This window comes from Hyla sarda, unplaced genomic scaffold (assembly GCF_029499605.1).
Source record: "Hyla sarda isolate aHylSar1 unplaced genomic scaffold, aHylSar1.hap1 scaffold_189, whole genome shotgun sequence".
NCBI lineage: Eukaryota > Metazoa > Chordata > Amphibia > Anura > Hylidae > Hyla > Hyla sarda.
This window is the reverse complement of record NW_026608543.1, coordinates 412285-437855: the sequence shown is the minus strand read 5'-3', so window position 1 is coordinate 437855 and position 25571 is coordinate 412285. Positions and strand designations below refer to the sequence as shown.

At 46.3% G+C, this 25571-nt stretch overlaps 11 non-coding genes and 1 pseudogene across 11 annotated transcripts; all 12 read right to left on the bottom strand.

Moving 5' to 3' along the window:
• Positions 1 to 818: 818 nt before the first annotated feature.
• On the bottom strand, positions 819 to 1009 carry LOC130315880 (U2 spliceosomal RNA). The gene has a single exon (XR_008863309.1). It is a non-coding gene; the product is annotated as a U2 spliceosomal RNA (small nuclear RNA).
• A 2083-nt stretch (positions 1010 to 3092) lies between these two features.
• LOC130315879 (U2 spliceosomal RNA) lies at positions 3093 to 3283 on the bottom strand. Its single transcript, XR_008863308.1, has one exon. It is a non-coding gene; the product is annotated as a U2 spliceosomal RNA (small nuclear RNA).
• A 2088-nt stretch (positions 3284 to 5371) lies between these two features.
• LOC130315878 (U2 spliceosomal RNA) lies at positions 5372 to 5562 on the bottom strand. Its single transcript, XR_008863307.1, has one exon. It is a non-coding gene; the product is annotated as a U2 spliceosomal RNA (small nuclear RNA).
• A 2088-nt stretch (positions 5563 to 7650) lies between these two features.
• On the bottom strand, positions 7651 to 7841 carry LOC130315876 (U2 spliceosomal RNA). The gene has a single exon (XR_008863306.1). It is a non-coding gene; the product is annotated as a U2 spliceosomal RNA (small nuclear RNA).
• A 2090-nt stretch (positions 7842 to 9931) lies between these two features.
• LOC130315875 (U2 spliceosomal RNA) lies at positions 9932 to 10122 on the bottom strand. The gene has a single exon (XR_008863305.1). It is a non-coding gene; the product is annotated as a U2 spliceosomal RNA (small nuclear RNA).
• Positions 10123 to 12210: 2088 nt separating this feature from the next.
• On the bottom strand, positions 12211 to 12401 carry LOC130315874 (U2 spliceosomal RNA). Its single transcript, XR_008863304.1, has one exon. It is a non-coding gene; the product is annotated as a U2 spliceosomal RNA (small nuclear RNA).
• A 2091-nt stretch (positions 12402 to 14492) lies between these two features.
• LOC130315873 (U2 spliceosomal RNA) lies at positions 14493 to 14683 on the bottom strand. Its single transcript, XR_008863303.1, has one exon. It is a non-coding gene; the product is annotated as a U2 spliceosomal RNA (small nuclear RNA).
• A 2088-nt stretch (positions 14684 to 16771) lies between these two features.
• On the bottom strand, positions 16772 to 16962 carry LOC130315871 (U2 spliceosomal RNA). The gene has a single exon (XR_008863301.1). It is a non-coding gene; the product is annotated as a U2 spliceosomal RNA (small nuclear RNA).
• A 2087-nt stretch (positions 16963 to 19049) lies between these two features.
• Positions 19050 to 19228, bottom strand: LOC130315905 (U2 spliceosomal RNA; annotated as a pseudogene).
• A 693-nt stretch (positions 19229 to 19921) lies between these two features.
• On the bottom strand, positions 19922 to 20109 carry LOC130315917 (U2 spliceosomal RNA). The gene has a single exon (XR_008863335.1). It is a non-coding gene; the product is annotated as a U2 spliceosomal RNA (small nuclear RNA).
• Positions 20110 to 22181: 2072 nt separating this feature from the next.
• Positions 22182 to 22372, bottom strand: LOC130315870 (U2 spliceosomal RNA). The gene has a single exon (XR_008863300.1). It is a non-coding gene; the product is annotated as a U2 spliceosomal RNA (small nuclear RNA).
• Positions 22373 to 24453: 2081 nt separating this feature from the next.
• Positions 24454 to 24644, bottom strand: LOC130315940 (U2 spliceosomal RNA). Its single transcript, XR_008863353.1, has one exon. It is a non-coding gene; the product is annotated as a U2 spliceosomal RNA (small nuclear RNA).
• Between the last annotated feature and the right edge of the window lie 927 nt (positions 24645 to 25571).

The following is a 25571-nucleotide window of genomic DNA, read 5'->3' as shown; positions in this document are numbered from 1 at the left end:
AAGCGACTGTTCAGCGACAGACAAGTCGCATCGGCTGAAAGTAGGCCAGAATGTCAGTCCATGTTGGAGCAGGTTTAGATACAGTCTAAAGTATAGATCTCAAAGTCTGTGCACAGAATTTAGCAAGGGCCTCGCACCTTCTGATGCATCAGGTAGGTGCACAATAGCATAGCCTAACCCTCTGTACTTTGGTCTATATTGATGCGGGACATAGACAGCCAGCTGATGACCAATCCATTAGTGCAATGGATGGCTGGAAGCATTTGTCTTTGCCTTTGCAATACCACAGAAGCAATGCATGGTCAATGTACAGCAATGACACACCTGTGTGAACAGCCAGGAGACCCCCCCCATGTTATGTTACATAGTTACATAGTTAGTACGGTCGAAAAAAGACATATGTCCATCAAGTTCAACCAGGGAATTAAGGGGTAGGGGTGTGGCGCGATATTGGGGAAGGGATGAGATTTTATATTTCTTCATAAGCATTAATCTTATTTTGTCAATTAGGAACATTCAGCACCCACCCGCTATCAAGGCAGCTGCCTATCATGTCATGCCCTACCTGCACAGGTGTGCTGGCTACTCAAATGATCCAATTAAGGAGGCCATTTAGTCAGCAGCAGCAGAAGTCCTGTGCCTGGACGCTCCAACAGCGGCCAGACACAAGCAGAAGCAGAAGCAGCAGAAGCAGCAGCAGCACCACCTTTTGTTTTTTGGCTGCAGCAGCAGCAGCAAGGCCCACAGGGCTGGCTAGCTGGCTAGCCAGCAAGCAGGTAGCAATGAAAGTAGGAATCTTTCTTTTTAACCCTGTAAGGGGGTGGTGCACTGTACCCGAAGATACTGCCATATCGGGTCAATGCATAGGGCGACGGAAGCAAGCTTCGAAATCGGCCCCCGTTCTCAAAAATCCATTTAATATATGGTCCCCAGATAGGGGACGTATCAGATATTAAACTGATAAGAACAGATACTACACTTGATCTTAGCCAAAAGGCCGAGAAGCGATAACCGTGAAAGGGGCGGGCCCAACAAGGTCCCCTTCATGGGCACTATCACTGCTTGCTGTCAGGGAGGCTGCCAGACAATTTTCCATGCACACTCTGGGCTGGGGGGCAGTCAACCACCAGTACACACAGCAGAACCTAAACCCATACCATTATTGCTAAGCAGCAAGACAGGGGCCCATTGCACTCCCACGGGGCCTTTTTAAATGCAATCCATAACCCGGATTTGCCAGGAACCCTTCTTACTCCTCCTACTTGCATGTGACACTGGGCTTAGGATCTGCATAGGAAACACACACACAAGCACACACCTACCTTTGTTGCCTGCAGATGCCTCCTTGGCTGTCCCCAAACGGTATCAAACCAACACCCACGGGAAGCTGTAAGCATAGAGGACATGCCTGCACCCCATTGGACTTACCTGTGTGGGTTAAATCCGGGTTATTTGACAACCTATGGCGGTGATGGTTCTGCTCAGGCAGAGCAGTGCTGATGCTCCTCATAAAGCTGTCGCTGCTGTGAAGGTTCTAGGTGACATCACAAATCCCTATGGTTACATACACAACAAAGCTGGGTTGTTGTTGTTTACACTCTGCAAGGCCTGTGGAAGTGAGTGACATCATAGCACTGTAGTTCTGAGGGTTCTAGATGGATGCAACAATCTCCTGTTGCTTCTATGAAGGCCATAATAGACGACATCACCAAACAGCTCCATAGTCACATACACAGCAAAGGAGAGATGTTGTTTACACCTAGTGATGTCAGTGGTATTGAGTGACATCACAGCACAGTGCTAAGGCTCCTGGGCCTGGACACAGCAGCGGCTGCAATATCTCAACGGAGAATACGTTTATATCTATGTGTGTGTGTGCGCATATATATATATATATATATATATATATATATATATATATTTCTCCGCCGAAATCACTTTTAAACCCATTTCCACCTTTTTTTCCCTTCTCTTCCTCTTACTTTTTTTTCACGTTTTTTTACGTTTTTCTCCTTTTCGCCTCTTTTCTGGGCGTATTATTCTTCTTTTTCTTCTTTTTTTTCGTCTAATGCATACCCCATCAGTGCAGCAATGCTTATTCAATACCGCCAGCAGATGGAGACACTGGGGGATAATTTTCTAAGGATTTATACTGATTTTTCCTGTCTGAATTTGTCGCACAGAAAGTTGCAGGCCAAATATGTGTGACATTTCTGCGACTTTAGCTTCTAGAGCATTTTTACAACATTATACATAGGTGCTGAATACATAAAAAGCGACTGTTCAGCGACAGACAAGTCGCATCGGCTGAAAGTAGGCCAGAATGTCAGTCCATGTTGGAGCAGGTTTAGATACAGTCTAAAGTATAGATCTCAAAGTCTGTGCACAGAATTTAGCAAGGGCCTCGCACCTTCTGATGCATCAGGTAGGTGCACAATAGCATAGCCTAACCCTCTGTACTTTGGTCTATATTGATGCGGGACATAGACAGCCAGCTGATGACCAATCCATTAGTGCAATGGATGGCTGGAAGCATTTGTCTTTGCCTTTGCAATACCACAGAAGCAATGCATGGTCAATGTACAGCAATGACACACCTGTGTGAACAGCCAGGAGACCCCCCCCATGTTATGTTACATAGTTACATAGTTAGTACGGTCGAAAAAAGACATATGTCCATCAAGTTCAACCAGGGAATTAAGGGGTAGGGGTGTGGCGCGATATTGGGGAAGGGATGAGATTTTATATTTCTTCATAAGCATTAATCTTATTTTGTCAATTAGGAACATTCAGCACCCACCCGCTATCAAGGCAGCTGCCTATCATGTCATGCCCTACCTGCACAGGTGTGCTGGCTACTCAAATGATCCAATTAAGGAGGCCATTTAGTCAGCAGCAGCAGAAGTCCTGTGCCTGGACGCTCCAACAGCGGCCAGACAGCAAGCAGAAGCAGAAGCAGCAGAAGCAGCAGCAGCACCACCTTTTGTTTTTTGGCTGCAGCAGCAGCAGCAAGGCCCACAGGGCTGGCTAGCTGGCTAGCCAGCAAGCAGGTAGCAATGAAAGTAGGAATCTTTCTTTTTAACCCTGTAAGGGGGTGGTGCACTGTACCCGAAGATACTGCCATATCGGGTCAATGCATAGGGCGACGGAAGCAAGCTTCGAAATCGGCCCCCGTTCTCAAAAATCCATTTAATATATGGTCCCCAGATAGGGGACGTATCAGATATTAAACTGATAAGAACAGATACTACACTTGATCTTAGCCAAAAGGCCGAGAAGCGATAACCGTGAAAGGGGCGGGCCCAACAAGGTCCCCTTCATGGGCACTATCACTGCTTGCTGTCAGGGAGGCTGCCAGACAATTTTCCATGCACACTCTGGGCTGGGGGGCAGTCAACCACCAGTACACACAGCAGAACCTAAACCCATACCATTATTGCTAAGCAGCAAGACAGGGGCCCATTGCACTCCCACGGGGCCTTTTTAAATGCAATCCATAACCCGGATTTGCCAGGAACCCTTCTTACTCCTCCTACTTGCATGTGACACTGGGCTTAGGATCTGCATAGGAAACACACACACAAGCACACACCTACCTTTGTTGCCTGCAGATGCCTCCTTGGCTGTCCCCAAACGGTATCAAACCAACACCCACGGGAAGCTGTAAGCATAGAGGACATGCCTGCACCCCATTGGACTTACCTGTGTGGGTTAAATCCGGGTTATTTGACAACCTATGGCGGTGATGGTTCTGCTCAGGCAGAGCAGTGCTGATGCTCCTCATAAAGCTGTCGCTGCTGTGAAGGTTCTAGGTGACATCACAAATCCCTATGGTTACATACACAACAAAGCTGGGTTGTTGTTGTTTACACTCTGCAAGGCCTGTGGAAGTGAGTGACATCATAGCACTGTAGTTCTGAGGGTTCTAGATGGATGCAACAATCTCCTGTTGCTTCTATGAAGGCCATAATAGACGACATCACCAAACAGCTCCATAGTCACATACACAGCAAAGGAGAGATGTTGTTTACACCTAGTGATGTCAGTGGTATTGAGTGACATCACAGCACAGTGCTAAGGCTCCTGGGCCTGGACACAGCAGCGGCTGCAATATCTCAACGGAGAATACGTTTATATATATGTGTGTGTGTGCGCGTATATATATATATATATATATATATATATATATATATATATATTCTCCGCCGAAATCACTTTTAAACCCATTTCCACCTTTTTTTCCCTTCTCTTCCTCTTACTTTTTTTTCACGTTTTTTTACGTTTTTCTCCTTTTCGCCTCTTTTCTGGGCGTATTATTCTTCTTTTTCTTCTTTTTTTTCGTCTAATGCATACCCCATCAGTGCAGCAATGCTTATTCAATACCGCCAGCAGATGGAGACACTGGGGGATAATTTTCTAAGGATTTATACTGATTTTTCCTGTCTGAATTTGTCGCACAGAAAGTTGCAGGCCAAATATGTGTGACATTTCTGCGACTTTAGCTTCTAGAGCATTTTTACAACATTATACATAGGTGCTGAATACATAAAAAGCGACTGTTCAGCGACAGACAAGTCGCATCGGCTGAAAGTAGGCCAGAATGTCAGTCCATGTTGGAGCAGGTTTAGATACAGTCTAAAGTATAGATCTCAAAGTCTGTGCACAGAATTTAGCAAGGGCCTCGCACCTTCTGATGCATCAGGTAGGTGCACAATAGCATAGCCTAACCCTCTGTACTTTGGTCTATATTGATGCGGGACATAGACAGCCAGCTGATGACCAATCCATTAGTGCAATGGATGGCTGGAAGCATTTGTCTTTGCCTTTGCAATACCACAGAAGCAATGCATGGTCAATGTACAGCAATGACACACCTGTGTGAACAGCCAGGAGACCCCCCCCATGTTATGTTACATAGTTACATAGTTAGTACGGTCGAAAAAAGACATATGTCCATCAAGTTCAACCAGGGAATTAAGGGGTAGGGGTGTGGCGCGATATTGGGGAAGGGATGAGATTTTATATTTCTTCATAAGCATTAATCTTATTTTGTCAATTAGGAACATTCAGCACCCACCCGCTATCAAGGCAGCTGCCTATCATGTCATGCCCTACCTGCACAGGTGTGCTGGCTACTCAAATGATCCAATTAAGGAGGCCATTTAGTCAGCAGCAGCAGAAGTCCTGTGCCTGGACGCTCCAACAGCGGCCAGACACAAGCAGAAGCAGAAGCAGCAGAAGCAGCAGCAGCAGCACCACCTTTTGTTTTTTGGCTGCAGCAGCAGCAGCAAGGCCCACAGGGCTGGCTAGCTGGCTAGCCAGCAAGCAGGTAGCAATGAAAGTAGGAATCTTTCTTTTTAACCCTGTAAGGGGGTGGTGCACTGTACCCGAAGATACTGCCATATCGGGTCAATGCATAGGGCGACGGAAGCAAGCTTCGAAATCGGCCCCCGTTCTCAAAAATCCATTTAATATATGGTCCCCAGATAGGGGACGTATCAGATATTAAACTGATAAGAACAGATACTACACTTGATCTTAGCCAAAAGGCCGAGAAGCGATAACCGTGAAAGGGGCGGGCCCAACAAGGTCCCCTTCATGGGCACTATCACTGCTTGCTGTCAGGGAGGCTGCCAGACAATTTTCCATGCACACTCTGGGCTGGGGGGCAGTCAACCACCAGTACACACAGCAGAACCTAAACCCATACCATTATTGCTAAGCAGCAAGACAGGGGCCCATTGCACTCCCACGGGGCCTTTTTAAATGCAATCCATAACCCGGATTTGCCAGGAACCCTTCTTACTCCTCCTACTTGCATGTGACACTGGGCTTAGGATCTGCATAGGAAACACACACACAAGCACACACCTACCTTTGTTGCCTGCAGATGCCTCCTTGGCTGTCCCCAAACGGTATCAAACCAACACCCACGGGAAGCTGTAAGCATAGAGGACATGCCTGCACCCCATTGGACTTACCTGTGTGGGTTAAATCCGGGTTATTTGACAACCTATGGCGGTGATGGTTCTGCTCAGGCAGAGCAGTGCTGATGCTCCTCATAAAGCTGTCGCTGCTGTGAAGGTTCTAGGTGACATCACAAATCCCTATGGTTACATACACAACAAAGCTGGGTTGTTGTTGTTTACACTCTGCAAGGCCTGTGGAAGTGAGTGACATCATAGCACTGTAGTTCTGAGGGTTCTAGATGGATGCAACAATCTCCTGTTGCTTCTATGAAGGCCATAATAGACGACATCACCAAACAGCTCCATAGTCACATACACAGCAAAGGAGAGATGTTGTTTACACCTAGTGATGTCAGTGGTATTGAGTGACATCACAGCACAGTGCTAAGGCTCCTGGGCCTGGACACAGCAGCGGCTGCAATATCTCAACGGAGAATACGTTTATATATATGTGTGTGTGTGCGCGTATATATATATATATATATATATATATATATATATATATATATATTTCTCCGCCGAAATCACTTTTAAACCCATTTCCACCTTTTTTTCCCTTCTCTTCCTCTTACTTTTTTTTCACGTTTTTTTACGTTTTTCTCCTTTTCGCCTCTTTTCTGGGCGTATTATTCTTCTTTTTCTTCTTTTTTTTCGTCTAATGCATACCCCATCAGTGCAGCAATGCTTATTCAATACCGCCAGCAGATGGAGACACTGGGGGATAATTTTCTAAGGATTTATACTGATTTTTCCTGTCTGAATTTGTCGCACAGAAAGTTGCAGGCCAAATATGTGTGACATTTCTGCGACTTTAGCTTCTAGAGCATTTTTACAACATTATACATAGGTGCTGAATACATAAAAAGCGACTGTTCAGCGACAGACAAGTCGCATCGGCTGAAAGTAGGCCAGAATGTCAGTCCATGTTGGAGCAGGTTTAGATACAGTCTAAAGTATAGATCTCAAAGTCTGTGCACAGAATTTAGCAAGGGCCTCGCACCTTCTGATGCATCAGGTAGGTGCACAATAGCATAGCCTAACCCTCTGTACTTTGGTCTATATTGATGCGGGACATAGACAGCCAGCTGATGACCAATCCATTAGTGCAATGGATGGCTGGAAGCATTTGTCTTTGCCTTTGCAATACCACAGAAGCAATGCATGGTCAATGTACAGCAATGACACACCTGTGTGAACAGCCAGGAGACCCCCCCCATGTTATGTTACATAGTTACATAGTTAGTACGGTCGAAAAAAGACATATGTCCATCAAGTTCAACCAGGGAATTAAGGGGTAGGGGTGTGGCGCGATATTGGGGAAGGGATGAGATTTTATATTTCTTCATAAGCATTAATCTTATTTTGTCAATTAGGAACATTCAGCACCCACCCGCTATCAAGGCAGCTGCCTATCATGTCATGCCCTACCTGCACAGGTGTGCTGGCTACTCAAATGATCCAATTAAGGAGGCCATTTAGTCAGCAGCAGCAGAAGTCCTGTGCCTGGACGCTCCAACAGCGGCCAGACACAAGCAGAAGCAGAAGCAGCAGAAGCAGCAGCAGCACCACCTTTTGTTTTTTGGCTGCAGCAGCAGCAGCAAGGCCCACAGGGCTGGCTAGCTGGCTAGCCAGCAAGCAGGTAGCAATGAAAGTAGGAATCTTTCTTTTTAACCCTGTAAGGGGGTGGTGCACTGTACCCGAAGATACTGCCATATCGGGTCAATGCATAGGGCGACGGAAGCAAGCTTCGAAATCGGCCCCCGTTCTCAAAAATCCATTTAATATATGGTCCCCAGATAGGGGACGTATCAGATATTAAACTGATAAGAACAGATACTACACTTGATCTTAGCCAAAAGGCCGAGAAGCGATAACCGTGAAAGGGGCGGGCCCAACAAGGTCCCCTTCATGGGCACTATCACTGCTTGCTGTCAGGGAGGCTGCCAGACAATTTTCCATGCACACTCTGGGCTGGGGGGCAGTCAACCACCAGTACACACAGCAGAACCTAAACCCATACCATTATTGCTAAGCAGCAAGACAGGGGCCCATTGCACTCCCACGGGGCCTTTTTAAATGCAATCCATAACCCGGATTTGCCAGGAACCCTTCTTACTCCTCCTACTTGCATGTGACACTGGGCTTAGGATCTGCATAGGAAACACACACACAAGCACACACCTACCTTTGTTGCCTGCAGATGCCTCCTTGGCTGTCCCCAAACGGTATCAAACCAACACCCACGGGAAGCTGTAAGCATAGAGGACATGCCTGCACCCCATTGGACTTACCTGTGTGGGTTAAATCCGGGTTATTTGACAACCTATGGCGGTGATGGTTCTGCTCAGGCAGAGCAGTGCTGATGCTCCTCATAAAGCTGTCGCTGCTGTGAAGGTTCTAGGTGACATCACAAATCCCTATGGTTACATACACAACAAAGCTGGGTTGTTGTTGTTTACACTCTGCAAGGCCTGTGGAAGTGAGTGACATCATAGCACTGTAGTTCTGAGGGTTCTAGATGGATGCAACAATCTCCTGTTGCTTCTATGAAGGCCATAATAGACGACATCACCAAACAGCTCCATAGTCACATACACAGCAAAGGAGAGATGTTGTTTACACCTAGTGATGTCAGTGGTATTGAGTGACATCACAGCACAGTGCTAAGGCTCCTGGGCCTGGACACAGCAGCGGCTGCAATATCTCAACGGAGAATACGTTTATATATATGTGTGTGTGTGCGCGTATATATATATATATATATATATATATATATATATATATATATATATTTCTCCGCCGAAATCACTTTTAAACCCATTTCCACCTTTTTTTCCCTTCTCTTCCTCTTACTTTTTTTTCACGTTTTTTTACGTTTTTCTCCTTTTCGCCTCTTTTCTGGGCGTATTATTCTTCTTTTTCTTCTTTTTTTTCGTCTAATGCATACCCCATCAGTGCAGCAATGCTTATTCAATACCGCCAGCAGATGGAGACACTGGGGGATAATTTTCTAAGGATTTATACTGATTTTTCCTGTCTGAATTTGTCGCACAGAAAGTTGCAGGCCAAATATGTGTGACATTTCTGCGACTTTAGCTTCTAGAGCATTTTTACAACATTATACATAGGTGCTGAATACATAAAAAGCGACTGTTCAGCGACAGACAAGTCGCATCGGCTGAAAGTAGGCCAGAATGTCAGTCCATGTTGGAGCAGGTTTAGATACAGTCTAAAGTATAGATCTCAAAGTCTGTGCACAGAATTTAGCAAGGGCCTCGCACCTTCTGATGCATCAGGTAGGTGCACAATAGCATAGCCTAACCCTCTGTACTTTGGTCTATATTGATGCGGGACATAGACAGCCAGCTGATGACCAATCCATTAGTGCAATGGATGGCTGGAAGCATTTGTCTTTGCCTTTGCAATACCACAGAAGCAATGCATGGTCAATGTACAGCAATGACACACCTGTGTGAACAGCCAGGAGACCCCCCCCATGTTATGTTACATAGTTACATAGTTAGTACGGTCGAAAAAAGACATATGTCCATCAAGTTCAACCAGGGAATTAAGGGGTAGGGGTGTGGCGCGATATTGGGGAAGGGATGAGATTTTATATTTCTTCATAAGCATTAATCTTATTTTGTCAATTAGGAACATTCAGCACCCACCCGCTATCAAGGCAGCTGCCTATCATGTCATGCCCTACCTGCACAGGTGTGCTGGCTACTCAAATGATCCAATTAAGGAGGCCATTTAGTCAGCAGCAGCAGAAGTCCTGTGCCTGGACGCTCCAACAGCGGCCAGACACAAGCAGAAGCAGAAGCAGCAGAAGCAGCAGCAGCACCACCTTTTGTTTTTTGGCTGCAGCAGCAGCAGCAAGGCCCACAGGGCTGGCTAGCTGGCTAGCCAGCAAGCAGGTAGCAATGAAAGTAGGAATCTTTCTTTTTAACCCTGTAAGGGGGTGGTGCACTGTACCCGAAGATACTGCCATATCGGGTCAATGCATAGGGCGACGGAAGCAAGCTTCGAAATCGGCCCCCGTTCTCAAAAATCCATTTAATATATGGTCCCCAGATAGGGGACGTATCAGATATTAAACTGATAAGAACAGATACTACACTTGATCTTAGCCAAAAGGCCGAGAAGCGATAACCGTGAAAGGGGCGGGCCCAACAAGGTCCCCTTCATGGGCACTATCACTGCTTGCTGTCAGGGAGGCTGCCAGACAATTTTCCATGCACACTCTGGGCTGGGGGGCAATCAACCACCAGTACACACAGCAGAACCTAAACCCATACCATTATTGCTAAGCAGCAAGACAGGGGCCCATTGCACTCCCACGGGGCCTTTTTAAATGCAATCCATAACCCGGATTTGCCAGGAACCCTTCTTACTCCTCCTACTTGCATGTGACACTGGGCTTAGGATCTGCATAGGAAACACACACACAAGCACACACCTACCTTTGTTGCCTGCAGATGCCTCCTTGGCTGTCCCCAAACGGTATCAAACCAACACCCACGGGAAGCTGTAAGCATAGAGGACATGCCTGCACCCCATTGGACTTACCTGTGTGGGTTAAATCCGGGTTATTTGACAACCTATGGCGGTGATGGTTCTGCTCAGGCAGAGCAGTGCTGATGCTCCTCATAAAGCTGTCGCTGCTGTGAAGGTTCTAGGTGACATCACAAATCCCTATGGTTACATACACAACAAAGCTGGGTTGTTGTTGTTTACACTCTGCAAGGCCTGTGGAAGTGAGTGACATCATAGCACTGTAGTTCTGAGGGTTCTAGATGGATGCAACAATCTCCTGTTGCTTCTATGAAGGCCATAATAGACGACATCACCAAACAGCTCCATAGTCACATACACAGCAAAGGAGAGATGTTGTTTACACCTAGTGATGTCAGTGGTATTGAGTGACATCACAGCACAGTGCTAAGGCTCCTGGGCCTGGACACAGCAGCGGCTGCAATATCTCAACGGAGAATACGTTTATATATATGTGTGTGTGTGCGCGTATATATATATATATATATATATATATATATATATATATATATATTTCTCCGCCGAAATCACTTTTAAACCCATTTCCACCTTTTTTTCCCTTCTCTTCCTCTTACTTTTTTTTCACGTTTTTTTACGTTTTTCTCCTTTTCGCCTCTTTTCTGGGCGTATTATTCTTCTTTTTCTTCTTTTTTTTCGTCTAATGCATACCCCATCAATGCAGCAATGCTTATTCAATACCGCCAGCAGATGGAGACACTGGGGGATAATTTTCTAAGGATTTATACTGATTTTTCCTGTCTGAATTTGTCGCACAGAAAGTTGCAGGCCAAATATGTGTGACATTTCTGCGACTTTAGCTTCTAGAGCATTTTTACAACATTATACATAGGTGCTGAATACATAAAAAGCGACTGTTCAGCGACAGACAAGTCGCATCGGCTGAAAGTAGGCCAGAATGTCAGTCCATGTTGGAGCAGGTTTAGATACAGTCTAAAGTATAGATCTCAAAGTCTGTGCACAGAATTTAGCAAGGGCCTCGCACCTTCTGATGCATCAGGTAGGTGCACAATAGCATAGCCTAACCCTCTGTACTTTGGTCTATATTGATGCGGGACATAGACAGCCAGCTGATGACCAATCCATTAGTGCAATGGATGGCTGGAAGCATTTGTCTTTGCCTTTGCAATACCACAGAAGCAATGCATGGTCAATGTACAGCAATGACACACCTGTGTGAACAGCCAGGAGACCCCCCCCATGTTATGTTACATAGTTACATAGTTAGTACGGTCGAAAAAAGACATATGTCCATTAAGTTCAACCAGGGAATTAAGGGGTAGGGGTGTGGCGCGATATTGGGGAAGGGATGAGATTTTATATTTCTTCATAAGCATTAATCTTATTTTGTCAATTAGGAACATTCAGCACCCACCCGCTATCAAGGCAGCTGCCTATCATGTCATGCCCTACCTGCACAGGTGTGCTGGCTACTCAAATGATCCAATTAAGGAGGCCATTTAGTCAGCAGCAGCAGAAGTCCTGTGCCTGGACGCTCCAACAGCGGCCAGACACAAGCAGGAGCAGAAGCAGCAGAAGCAGCAGCAGCACCACCTTTTGTTTTTTGGCTGCAGCAGCAGCAGCAAGGCCCACAGGGCTGGCTAGCTGGCTAGCCAGCAAGCAGGTAGCAATGAAAGTAGGAATCTTTCTTTTTAACCCTGTAAGGGGGTGGTGCACTGTACCCGAAGATACTGCCATATCGGGTCAATGCATAGGGCGACGGAAGCAAGCTTCGAAATCGGCCCCCGTTCTCAAAAATCCATTTAATATATGGTCCCCAGATAGGGGACGTATCAGATATTAAACTGATAAGAACAGATACTACACTTGATCTTAGCCAAAAGGCCGAGAAGCGATAACCGTGAAAGGGGCGGGCCCAACAAGGTCCCCTTCATGGGCACTATCACTGCTTGCTGTCAGGGAGGCTGCCAGACAATTTTCCATGCACACTCTGGGCTGGGGGGCAGTCAACCACCAGTACACACAGCAGAACCTAAACCCATACCATTATTGCTAAGCAGCAAGACAGGGGCCCATTGCACTCCCACGGGGCCTTTTTAAATGCAATCCATAACCCGGATTTGCCAGGAACCCTTCTTACTCCTCCTACTTGCATGTGACACTGGGCTTAGGATCTGCATAGGAAACACACACACAAGCACACACCTACCTTTGTTGCCTGCAGATGCCTCCTTGGCTGTCCCCAAACGGTATCAAACCAACACCCACGGGAAGCTGTAAGCATAGAGGACATGCCTGCACCCCATTGGACTTACCTGTGTGGGTTAAATCCGGGTTATTTGACAACCTATGGCGGTGATGGTTCTGCTCAGGCAGAGCAGTGCTGATGCTCCTCATAAAGCTGTCGCTGCTGTGAAGGTTCTAGGTGACATCACAAATCCCTATGGTTACATACACAACAAAGCTGGGTTGTTGTTGTTTACACTCTGCAAGGCCTGTGGAAGTGAGTGACATCATAGCACTGTAGTTCTGAGGGTTCTAGATGGATGCAACAATCTCCTGTTGCTTCTATGAAGGCCATAATAGACGACATCACCAAACAGCTCCATAGTCACATACACAGCAAAGGAGAGATGTTGTTTACACCTAGTGATGTCAGTGGTATTGAGTGACATCACAGCACAGTGCTAAGGCTCCTGGGCCTGGACACAGCAGCGGCTGCAATATCTCAACGGAGAATACGTTTATATATATGTGTGTGTGTGCGCGTATATATATATATATATATATATATATATATATATATATATATATATTTCTCCGCCGAAATCACTTTTAAACCCATTTCCACCTTTTTTTCCCTTCTCTTCCTCTTACTTTTTTTTCACGTTTTTTTACGTTTTTCTCCTTTTCGCCTCTTTTCTGGGCGTATTATTCTTCTTTTTCTTCTTTTTTTTTCGTCTAATGCATACCCCATCAGTGCAGCAATGCTTATTCAATACCGCCAGCAGATGGAGACACTGGGGGATAATTTTCTAAGGATTTATACTGATTTTTCCTGTCTGAATTTGTCGCACAGAAAGTTGCAGGCCAAATATGTGTGACATTTCTGCGACTTTAGCTTCTAGAGCATTTTTACAACATTATACATAGGTGCTGAATACATAAAAAGCGACTGTTCAGCGACAGACAAGTCGCATCGGCTGAAAGTAGGCCAGAATGTCAGTCCATGTTGGAGCAGGTTTAGATACAGTCTAAAGTATAGATCTCAAAGTCTGTGCACAGAATTTAGCAAGGGCCTCGCACCTTCTGATGCATCAGGTAGGTGCACAATAGCATAGCCTAACCCTCTGTACTTTGGTCTATATTGATGCGGGACATAGACAGCCAGCTGATGACCAATCCATTAGTGCAATGGATGGCTGGAAGCATTTGTCTTTGCCTTTGCAATACCACAGAAGCAATGCATGGTCAATGTACAGCAATGACACACCTGTGTGAACAGCCAGGAGACCCCCCCCATGTTATGTTACATAGTTACATAGTTAGTACGGTCGAAAAAAGACATATGTCCATCAAGTTCAACCAGGGAATTAAGGGGTAGGGGTGTGGCGCGATATTGGGGAAGGGATGAGATTTTATATTTCTTCATAAGCATTAATCTTATTTTGTCAATTAGGAACATTCAGCACCCACCCGCTATCAAGGCAGCTGCCTATCATGTCATGCCCTACCTGCACAGGTGTGCTGGCTACTCAAATGATCCAATTAAGGAGGCCATTTAGTCAGCAGCAGCAGAAGTCCTGTGCCTGGACGCTCCAACAGCGGCCAGACACAAGCAGAAGCAGAAGCAGCAGAAGCAGCAGCAGCACCACCTTTTGTTTTTTGGCTGCAGCAGCAGCAGCAAGGCCCACAGGGCTGGCTAGCTGGCTAGCCAGCAAGCAGGTAGCAATGAAAGTAGGAATCTTTCTTTTTAACCCTGTAAGGGGGTGGTGCACTGTACCCGAAGATACTGCCATATCGGGTCAATGCATAGGGCGACGGAAGCAAGCTTCGAAATCGGCCCCCGTTCTCAAAAATCCATTTAATATATGGTCCCCAGATAGGGGACGTATCAGATATTAAACTGATAAGAACAGATACTACACTTGATCTTAGCCAAAAGGCCGAGAAGCGATAACCGTGAAAGGGGCGGGCCCAACAAGGTCCCCTTCATGGGCACTATCACTGCTTGCTGTCAGGGAGGCTGCCAGACAATTTTCCATGCACACTCTGGGCTGGGGGGCAGTCAACCACCAGTACACACAGCAGAACCTAAACCCATACCATTATTGCTAAGCAGCAAGACAGGGGCCCATTGCACTCCCACGGGGCCTTTTTAAATGCAATCCATAACCCGGATTTGCCAGGAACCCTTCTTACTCCTCCTACTTGCATGTGACACTGGGCTTAGGATCTGCATAGGAAACACACACACAAGCACACACCTACCTTTGTTGCCTGCAGATGCCTCCTTGGCTGTCCCCAAACGGTATCAAACCAACACCCACGGGAAGCTGTAAGCATAGAGGACATGCCTGCACCCCATTGGACTTACCTGTGTGGGTTAAATCCGGGTTATTTGACAACCTATGGCGGTGATGGTTCTGCTCAGGCAGAGCAGTGCTGATGCTCCTCATAAAGCTGTCGCTGCTGTGAAGGTTCTAGGTGACATCACAAATCCCTATGGTTACATACACAACAAAGCTGGGTTGTTGTTGTTTACACTCTGCAAGGCCTGTGGAAGTGAGTGACATCATAGCACTGTAGTTCTGAGGGTTCTAGATGGATGCAACAATCTCCTGTTGCTTCTATGAAGGCCATAATAGACGACATCACCAAACAGCTCCATAGTCACATACACAGCAAAGGAGAGATGTTGTTTACACCTAGTGATGTCAGTGGTATTGAGTGACATCACAGCACAGTGCTAAGGCTCCTGGGCCTGGACACAGCAGCGGCTGCAATATCTCAACGGAGAATACGTTTATATATATGTGTGTGTGTGCGCGTATATATATATATATATATATATATATATATATATATATATATATTTCTCCGCCGAAATCACTTTTAAACCCATTTCCACCTTTTTTTCCCTTCTCTTCCTCTTACTTTTTTTTCACGTTTTTTTACGTTTTTCTCCTTTTCGCCTCTTTTCTGGGCGTATTATTCTTCTTTTTCTTCTTTTTTTTCGTCTAATGCATACCCCATCAGTGCAGCAATGCTTATTCAATACCGCCAGCAGATGGAGACACTGGGGGATAATTTTCTAAGGATTTATACTGATTTTTCCTGTCTGAATTTGTCGCACAGAAAGTTGCAGGCCAAATATGTGTGACATTTCTGCGACTTTAGCTTCTAGAGCATTTTTACAACATTATACATAGGTGCTGAATACATAAAAAGCGACTGTTCAGCGACAGACAAGTCGCATCGGCTGAAAGTAGGCCAGAATGTCAGTCCATGTTGGAGCAGGTTTAGATACAGTCTAAAGTATAGATCTCAAAGTCTGTGCACAGAATTTAGCAAGGGCCTCGCACCTTCTGATGCATCAGGTAGGTGCACAATAGCATAGCCTAACCCTCTGTACTTTGGTCTATATTGATGCGGGACATAGACAGCCAGCTGATGACCAATCCATTAGTGCAATGGATGGCTGGAAGCATTTGTCTTTGCCTTTGCAATACCACAGAAGCAATGCATGGTCAATGTACAGCAATGACACACCTGTGTGAACAGCCAGGAGACCCCCCCCATGTTATGTTACATAGTTACATAGTTAGTACGGTCGAAAAAAGACATATGTCCATTAAGTTCAACCAGGGAATTAAGGGGTAGGGGTGTGGCGCGATATTGGGGAAGGGATGAGATTTTATATTTCTTCATAAGCATTAATCTTATTTTGTCAATTAGGAACATTCAGCACCCACCCGCTATCAAGGCAGCTGCCTATCATGTCATGCCCTACCTGCACAGGTGTGCTGGCTACTCAAATGATCCAATTAAGGAGGCCATTTAGTCAGCAGCAGCAGAAGTCCTGTGCCTGGACGCTCCAACAGCGGCCAGACACAAGCAGGAGCAGAAGCAGCAGAAGCAGCAGCAGCACCACCTTTTGTTTTTTGGCTGCAGCAGCAGCAGCAAGGCCCACAGGGCTGGCTAGCTGGCTAGCCAGCAAGCAGGTAGCAATGAAAGTAGGAATCTTTCTTTTTAACCCTGTAAGGGGGTGGTGCACTGTACCCGAAGATACTGCCATATCGGGTCAATGCATAGGGCGACGGAAGCAAGCTTCGAAATCGGCCCCCGTTCTCAAAAATCCATTTAATATATGGTCCCCAGATAGGGGACGTATCAGATATTAAACTGATAAGAACAGATACTACACTTGATCTTAGCCAAAAGGCCGAGAAGCGATAACCGTGAAAGGGGCGGGCCCAACAAGGTCCCCTTCATGGGCACTATCACTGCTTGCTGTCAGGGAGGCTGCCAGACAATTTTCCATGCACACTCTGGGCTGGGGGGCAGTCAACCACCAGTACACACAGCAGAACCTAAACCCATACCATTATTGCTAAGCAGCAAGACAGGGGCCCATTGCACTCCCACGGGGCCTTTTTAAATGCAATCCATAACCCGGATTTGCCAGGAACCCTTCTTACTCCTCCTACTTGCATGTGACACTGGGCTTAGGATCTGCATAGGAAACACACACACAAGCACACACCTACCTTTGTTGCCTGCAGATGCCTCCTTGGCTGTCCCCAAACGGTATCAAACCAACACCCACGGGAAGCTGTAAGCATAGAGGACATGCCTGCACCCCATTGGACTTACCTGTGTGGGTTAAATCCGGGTTATTTGACAACCTATGGCGGTGATGGTTCTGCTCAGGCAGAGCAGTGCTGATGCTCCTCATAAAGCTGTCGCTGCTGTGAAGGTTCTAGGTGACATCACAAATCCCTATGGTTACATACACAACAAAGCTGGGTTGTTGTTGTTTACACTCTGCAAGGCCTGTGGAAGTGAGTGACATCATAGCACTGTAGTTCTGAGGGTTCTAGATGGATGCAACAATCTCCTGTTGCTTCTATGAAGGCCATAATAGACGACATCACCAAACAGCTCCATAGTCACATACACAGCAAAGGAGAGATGTTGTTTACACCTAGTGATGTCAGTGGTATTGAGTGACATCACAGCACAGTGCTAAGGCTCCTGGGCCTGGACACAGCAGCGGCTGCAATATCTCAACGGAGAATACGTTTATATATATGTGTGTGTGTGCGCGTATATATATATATATATATATATATATATATATATATATATATTTCTCCGCCGAAATCACTTTTAAACCCATTTCCACCTTTTTTTCCCTTCTCTTCCTCTTACTTTTTTTTCACGTTTTTTTACGTTTTTCTCCTTTTCGCCTCTTTTCTGGGCGTATTATTCTTCTTTTTCTTCTTTTTTTTTCGTCTAATGCATACCCCATCAGTGCAGCAATGCTTATTCAATACCGCCAGCAGATGGAGACACTGGGGGATAATTTTCTAAGGATTTATACTGATTTTTCCTGTCTGAATTTGTCGCACAGAAAGTTGCAGGCCAAATATGTGTGACATTTCTGCGACTTTAGCTTCTAGAGCATTTTTACAACATTATACATAGGTGCTGAATACATAAAAAGCGACTGTTCAGCGACAGACAAGTCGCATCGGCTGAAAGTAGGCCAGAATGTCAGTCCATGTTGGAGCAGGTTTAGATACAGTCTAAAGTATAGATCTCAAAGTCTGTGCACAGAATTTAGCAAGGGCCTCGCACCTTCTGATGCATCAGGTAGGTGCACAATAGCATAGCCTAACCCTCTGTACTTTGGTCTATATTGATGCGGGACATAGACAGCCAGCTGATGACCAATCCATTAGTGCAATGGATGGCTGGAAGCATTTGTCTTTGCCTTTGCAATACCACAGAAGCAATGCATGGTCAATGTACAGCAATGACACACCTGTGTGAACAGCCAGGAGACCCCCCCCATGTTATGTTACATAGTTACATAGTTAGTACGGTCGAAAAAAGACATATGTCCATCAAGTTCAACCAGGGAATTAAGGGGTAGGGGTGTGGCGCGATATTGGGGAAGGGATGAGATTTTATATTTCTTCATAAGCATTAATCTTATTTTGTCAATTAGGAACATTCAGCACCCACCCGCTATCAAGGCAGCTGCCTATCATGTCATGCCCTACCTGCACAGGTGTGCTGGCTACTCAAATGATCCAATTAAGGAGGCCATTTAGTCAGCAGCAGCAGAAGTCCTGTGCCTGGACGCTCCAACAGCGGCCAGACACAAGCAGAAGCAGAAGCAGCAGAAGCAGCAGCAGCACCACCTTTTGTTTTTTGGCTGCAGCAGCAGCAGCAAGGCCCACAGGGCTGGCTAGCTGGCTAGCCAGCAAGCAGGTAGCAATGAAAGTAGGAATCTTTCTTTTTAACCCTGTAAGGGGGTGGTGCACTGTACCCGAAGATACTGCCATATCGGGTCAATGCATAGGGCGACGGAAGCAAGCTTCGAAATCGGCCCCCGTTCTCAAAAATCCATTTAATATATGGTCCCCAGATAGGGGACGTATCAGATATTAAACTGATAAGAACAGATTTTTTTTTTTTTATCTAAAGCCGAGGAACGTGCTTTCGATTCACCCAAAGTGCAAGAAAAAGTGCAAACGTGTTACACTAAAAAAACGTGCACAAAGGATGCGGTCTATCGCAAGCCCTTCTCCGATAGGAGAGAGGCCCCCCAACAAACCTTACCCTTCGCCTCCGGACCAAAAGGTACCTGCGAGGTTCCAGGTTCGATGTCCCTTTTCGCCGAAGCTACTAGGGGACCACAAATGCTCCCGGCATCCCCCTTGGCGTTAGCCAAGGTATCTGCCCGCAGAGCCGATTACGGTAGGTACCCTGCCAAAGCAGGAGTACCCGGGGTGTTTGCAGGGAGGTGCGGAACCTAATGGCCACACACACCTCCCCTAGACCGCCAGGAGGGACACCCAGAAGGGCTACCGCATCCTGACCAATCCTGTGAACACACAACACGCAAAAAGTGACACAGTGAGACAAAAAAGAAATAAATAAGTGAATGTGTGCAGATATACTGCCCGGACATCCGGCCGGATCTATAAAAATTTCTCTGATCCTAGCCAGAAGGCCGGGAATCAAGAGGTGAGTGCCACAAGGTGAAGAGATTATGGTGCCCGTGCTTCAACTCAGTGAGCCTATCCTCCCAGTGAGTTTCGGCACCTCGGGGTCACCACTCCCCGAGGCACAAAAGTACCTCGGCTCTAGACCCTCTCAGCCTCATGGCGAGACCCGGAGGGAACAGGTCACATCGGGGCAGCCGTCGAGCTGATTCCTCAGAACCAGCCCCGGAAAGCCCTGGTACACCTGCATCCTCCATGCAGCACCCATCCCCACCAGCCCCATACCGGCGTTACTGTCCACCGGCATGAAAAACTGATAAGAACAGATACTACACTTGATCTTAGCCAAAAGGCCGAGAAGCGATAACCGTGAAAGGGGCGGGCCCAACAAGGTCCCCTTCATGGGCACTATCACTGCTTGCTGTCAGGGAGGCTGCCAGACAATTTTCCATGCACACTCTGGGCTGGGGGGCAGTCAACCACCAGTACACACAGCAGAACCTAAACCCATACCATTATTGCTAAGCAGCAAGACAGGGGCCCATTGCACTCCCACGGGGCCTTTTTAAATGCAATCCATAACCCGGATTTGCCAGGAACCCTTCTTACTCCTCCTACTTGCATGTGACACTGGGCTTAGGATCTGCATAGGAAACACACACACAAGCACACACCTACCTTTGTTGCCTGCAGATGCCTCCTTGGCTGTCCCCAAACGGTATCAAACCAACACCCACGGGAAGCTGTAAGCATAGAGGACATGCCTGCACCCCATTGGACTTACCTGTGTGGGTTAAATCCGGGTTATTTGACAACCTATGGCGGTGATGGTTCTGCTCAGGCAGAGCAGTGCTGATGCTCCTCATAAAGCTGTCGCTGCTGTGAAGGTTCTAGGTGACATCACAAATCCCTATGGTTACATACACAACAAAGCTGGGTTGTTGTTGTTTACACTCTGCAAGGCCTGTGGAAGTGAGTGACATCATAGCACTGTAGTTCTGAGGGTTCTAGATGGATGCAACAATCTCCTGTTGCTTCTATGAAGGCCATAATAGACGACATCACCAAACAGCTCCATAGTCACATACACAGCAAAGGAGAGATGTTGTTTACACCTAGTGATGTCAGTGGTATTGAGTGACATCACAGCACAGTGCTAAGGCTCCTGGGCCTGGACACAGCAGCGGCTGCAATATCTCAACGGAGAATACGTTTATATATATGTGTGTGTGTGCGCGTATATATATATATATATATATATATATATTTCTCCGCCGAAATCACTTTTAAACCCATTTCCACCTTTTTTTCCCTTCTCTTCCTCTTACTTTTTTTTCACGTTTTTTTACGTTTTTCTCCTTTTCGCCTCTTTTCTGGGCGTATTATTCTTCTTTTTCTTCTTTTTTTTCGTCTAATGCATACCCCATCAGTGCAGCAATGCTTATTCAATACCGCCAGCAGATGGAGACACTGGGGGATAATTTTCTAAGGATTTATACTGATTTTTCCTGTCTGAATTTGTCGCACAGAAAGTTGCAGGCCAAATATGTGTGACATTTCTGCGACTTTAGCTTCTAGAGCATTTTTACAACATTATACATAGGTGCTGAATACATAAAAAGCGACTGTTCAGCGACAGACAAGTCGCATCGGCTGAAAGTAGGCCAGAATGTCAGTCCATGTTGGAGCAGGTTTAGATACAGTCTAAAGTATAGATCTCAAAGTCTGTGCACAGAATTTAGCAAGGGCCTCGCACCTTCTGATGCATCAGGTAGGTGCACAATAGCATAGCCTAACCCTCTGTACTTTGGTCTATATTGATGCGGGACATAGACAGCCAGCTGATGACCAATCCATTAGTGCAATGGATGGCTGGAAGCATTTGTCTTTGCCTTTGCAATACCACAGAAGCAATGCATGGTCAATGTACAGCAATGACACACCTGTGTGAACAGCCAGGAGACCCCCCCCATGTTATGTTACATAGTTACATAGTTAGTACGGTCGAAAAAAGACATATGTCCATCAAGTTCAACCAGGGAATTAAGGGGTAGGGGTGTGGCGCGATATTGGGGAAGGGATGAGATTTTATATTTCTTCATAAGCATTAATCTTATTTTGTCAATTAGGAACATTCAGCACCCACCCGCTATCAAGGCAGCTGCCTATCATGTCATGCCCTACCTGCACAGGTGTGCTGGCTACTCAAATGATCCAATTAAGGAGGCCATTTAGTCAGCAGCAGCAGAAGTCCTGTGCCTGGACGCTCCAACAGCGGCCAGACACAAGCAGAAGCAGAAGCAGCAGAAGCAGCAGCAGCACCACCTTTTGTTTTTTGGCTGCAGCAGCAGCAGCAAGGCCCACAGGGCTGGCTAGCTGGCTAGCCAGCAAGCAGGTAGCAATGAAAGTAGGAATCTTTCTTTTTAACCCTGTAAGGGGGTGGTGCACTGTACCCGAAGATACTGCCATATCGGGTCAATGCATAGGGCGACGGAAGCAAGCTTCGAAATCGGCCCCCGTTCTCAAAAATCCATTTAATATATGGTCCCCAGATAGGGGACGTATCAGATATTAAACTGATAAGAACAGATACTACACTTGATCTTAGCCAAAAGGCCGAGAAGCGATAACCGTGAAAGGGGCGGGCCCAACAAGGTCCCCTTCATGGGCACTATCACTGCTTGCTGTCAGGGAGGCTGCCAGACAATTTTCCATGCACACTCTGGGCTGGGGGGCAGTCAACCACCAGTACACACAGCAGAACCTAAACCCATACCATTATTGCTAAGCAGCAAGACAGGGGCCCATTGCACTCCCACGGGGCCTTTTTAAATGCAATCCATAACCCGGATTTGCCAGGAACCCTTCTTACTCCTCCTACTTGCATGTGACACTGGGCTTAGGATCTGCATAGGAAACACACACACAAGCACACACCTACCTTTGTTGCCTGCAGATGCCTCCTTGGCTGTCCCCAAACGGTATCAAACCAACACCCACGGGAAGCTGTAAGCATAGAGGACATGCCTGCACCCCATTGGACTTACCTGTGTGGGTTAAATCCGGGTTATTTGACAACCTATGGCGGTGATGGTTCTGCTCAGGCAGAGCAGTGCTGATGCTCCTCATAAAGCTGTCGCTGCTGTGAAGGTTCTAGGTGACATCACAAATCCCTATGGTTACATACACAACAAAGCTGGGTTGTTGTTGTTTACACTCTGCAAGGCCTGTGGAAGTGAGTGACATCATAGCACTGTAGTTCTGAGGGTTCTAGATGGATGCAACAATCTCCTGTTGCTTCTATGAAGGCCATAATAGACGACATCACCAAACAGCTCCATAGTCACATACACAGCAAAGGAGAGATGTTGTTTACACCTAGTGATGTCAGTGGTATTGAGTGACATCACAGCACAGTGCTAAGGCTCCTGGGCCTGGACACAGCAGCGGCTGCAATATCTCAACGGAGAATACGTTTATATATATGTGTGTGTGTGCGCGTATATATATATATATATATATATATATATATATATTTCTCCGCCGAAATCACTTTTAAACCCATTTCCACCTTTTTTTCCCTTCTCTTCCTCTTACTTTTTTTTCACGTTTTTTTACGTTTTTCTCCTTTTCGCCTCTTTTCTGGGCGTATTATTCTTCTTTTTCTTCTTTTTTTTCGTCTAATGCATACCCCATCAGTGCAGCAATGCTTATTCAATACCGCCAGCAGATGGAGACACTGGGGGATAATTTTCTAAGGATTTATACTGATTTTTCCTGTCTGAATTTGTCGCACAGAAAGTTGCAGGCCAAATATGTGTGACATTTCTGCGACTTTAGCTTCTAGAGCATTTTTACAACATTATACATAGGTGCTGAATACATAAAAAGCGACTGTTCAGCGACAGACAAGTCGCATCGGCTGAAAGTAGGCCAGAATGTCAGTCCATGTTGGAGCAGGTTTAGATACAGTCTAAAGTATAGATCTCAAAGTCTGTGCACAGAATTTAGCAAGGGCCTCGCACCTTCTGATGCATCAGGTAGGTGCACAATAGCATAGCCTAACCCTCTGTACTTTGGTCTATATTGATGCGGGACATAGACAGCCAGCTGATGACCAATCCATTAGTGCAATGGATGGCTGGAAGCATTTGTCTTTGCCTTTGCAATACCACAGAAGCAATGCATGGTCAATGTACAGCAATGACACACCTGTGTGAACAGCCAGGAGACCCCCCCCATGTTATGTTACATAGTTACATAGTTAGTACGGTCGAAAAAAGACATATGTCCATCAAGTTCAACCAGGGAATTAAGGGGTAGGGGTGTGGCGCGATATTGGGGAAGGGATGAGATTTTATATTTCTTCATAAGCATTAATCTTATTTTGTCAATTAGGAACATTCAGCACCCACCCGCTATCAAGGCAGCTGCCTATCATGTCATGCCCTACCTGCACAGGTGTGCTGGCTACTCAAATGATCCAATTAAGGAGGCCATATAGTCAGCAGCAGCAGAAGTCCTGTGCCTGGACGCTCCAACAGCGGCCAGACACAAGCAGAAGCAGAAGCAGCAGAAGCAGCAGCAGCACCACCTTTTGTTTTTTGGCTGCAGCAGCAGCAGCAGCAAGGCCCACAGGGCTGGCTAGCTGGCTAGCCAGCAAGCAGGTAGCAATGAAAGTAGGAATCTTTCTTTTTAACCCTGTAAGGGGGTGGTGCACTGTACCCGAAGATACTGCCATATCGGGTCAATGCATAGGGCGACGGAAGCAAGCTTCGAAATTGGCCCCCGTTCTCAAAAATCCATTTAATATATGGTCCCCAGATAGGGGACGTATCAGATATTAAACTGATAAGAACAGATACTACACTTGATCTTAGCCAAAAGGCCGAGAAGCGATAACCGTGAAAGGGGCGGGCCCAACAAGGTCCCCTTCATGGGCACTATCACTGCTTGCTGTCAGGGAGGCTGCCAGACAATTTTCCATGCACACTCTGGGCTGGGGGGCAGTCAACCACCAGTACACACAGCAGAACCTAAACCCATACCATTATTGCTAAGCAGCAAGACAGGGGCCCATTGCACTCCCACGGGGCCTTTTTAAATGCAATCCATAACCCGGATTTGCCAGGAACCCTTCTTACTCCTCCTACTTGCATGTGACACTGGGCTTAGGATCTGCATAGGAAACACACACACAAGCACACACCTACCTTTGTTGCCTGCAGATGCCTCCTTGGCTGTCCCCAAACGGTATCAAACCAACACCCACGGGAAGCTGTAAGCATAGAGGACATGCCTGCACCCCATTGGACTTACCTGTGTGGGTTAAATCCGGGTTATTTGACAACCTATGGCGGTGATGGTTCTGCTCAGGCAGAGCAGTGCTGATGCTCCTCATAAAGCTGTCGCTGCTGTGAAGGTTCTAGGTGACATCACAAATCCCTATGGTTACATACACAACAAAGCTGGGTTGTTGTTGTTTACACTCTGCAAGGCCTGTGGAAGTGAGTGACATCATAGCACTGTAGTTCTGAGGGTTCTAGATGGATGCAACAATCTCCTGTTGCTTCTATGAAGGCCATAATAGACGACATCACCAAACAGCTCCATAGTCACATACACAGCAAAGGAGAGATGTTGTTTACACCTAGTGATGTCAGTGGTATTGAGTGACATCACAGCACAGTGCTAAGGCTCCTGGGCCTGGACACAGCAGCGGCTGCAATATCTCAACGGAGAATACGTTTATATATATGTGTGTGTGTGCGCGTATATATATATATATATATATATATATATATATATATATATATATTTCTCCGCC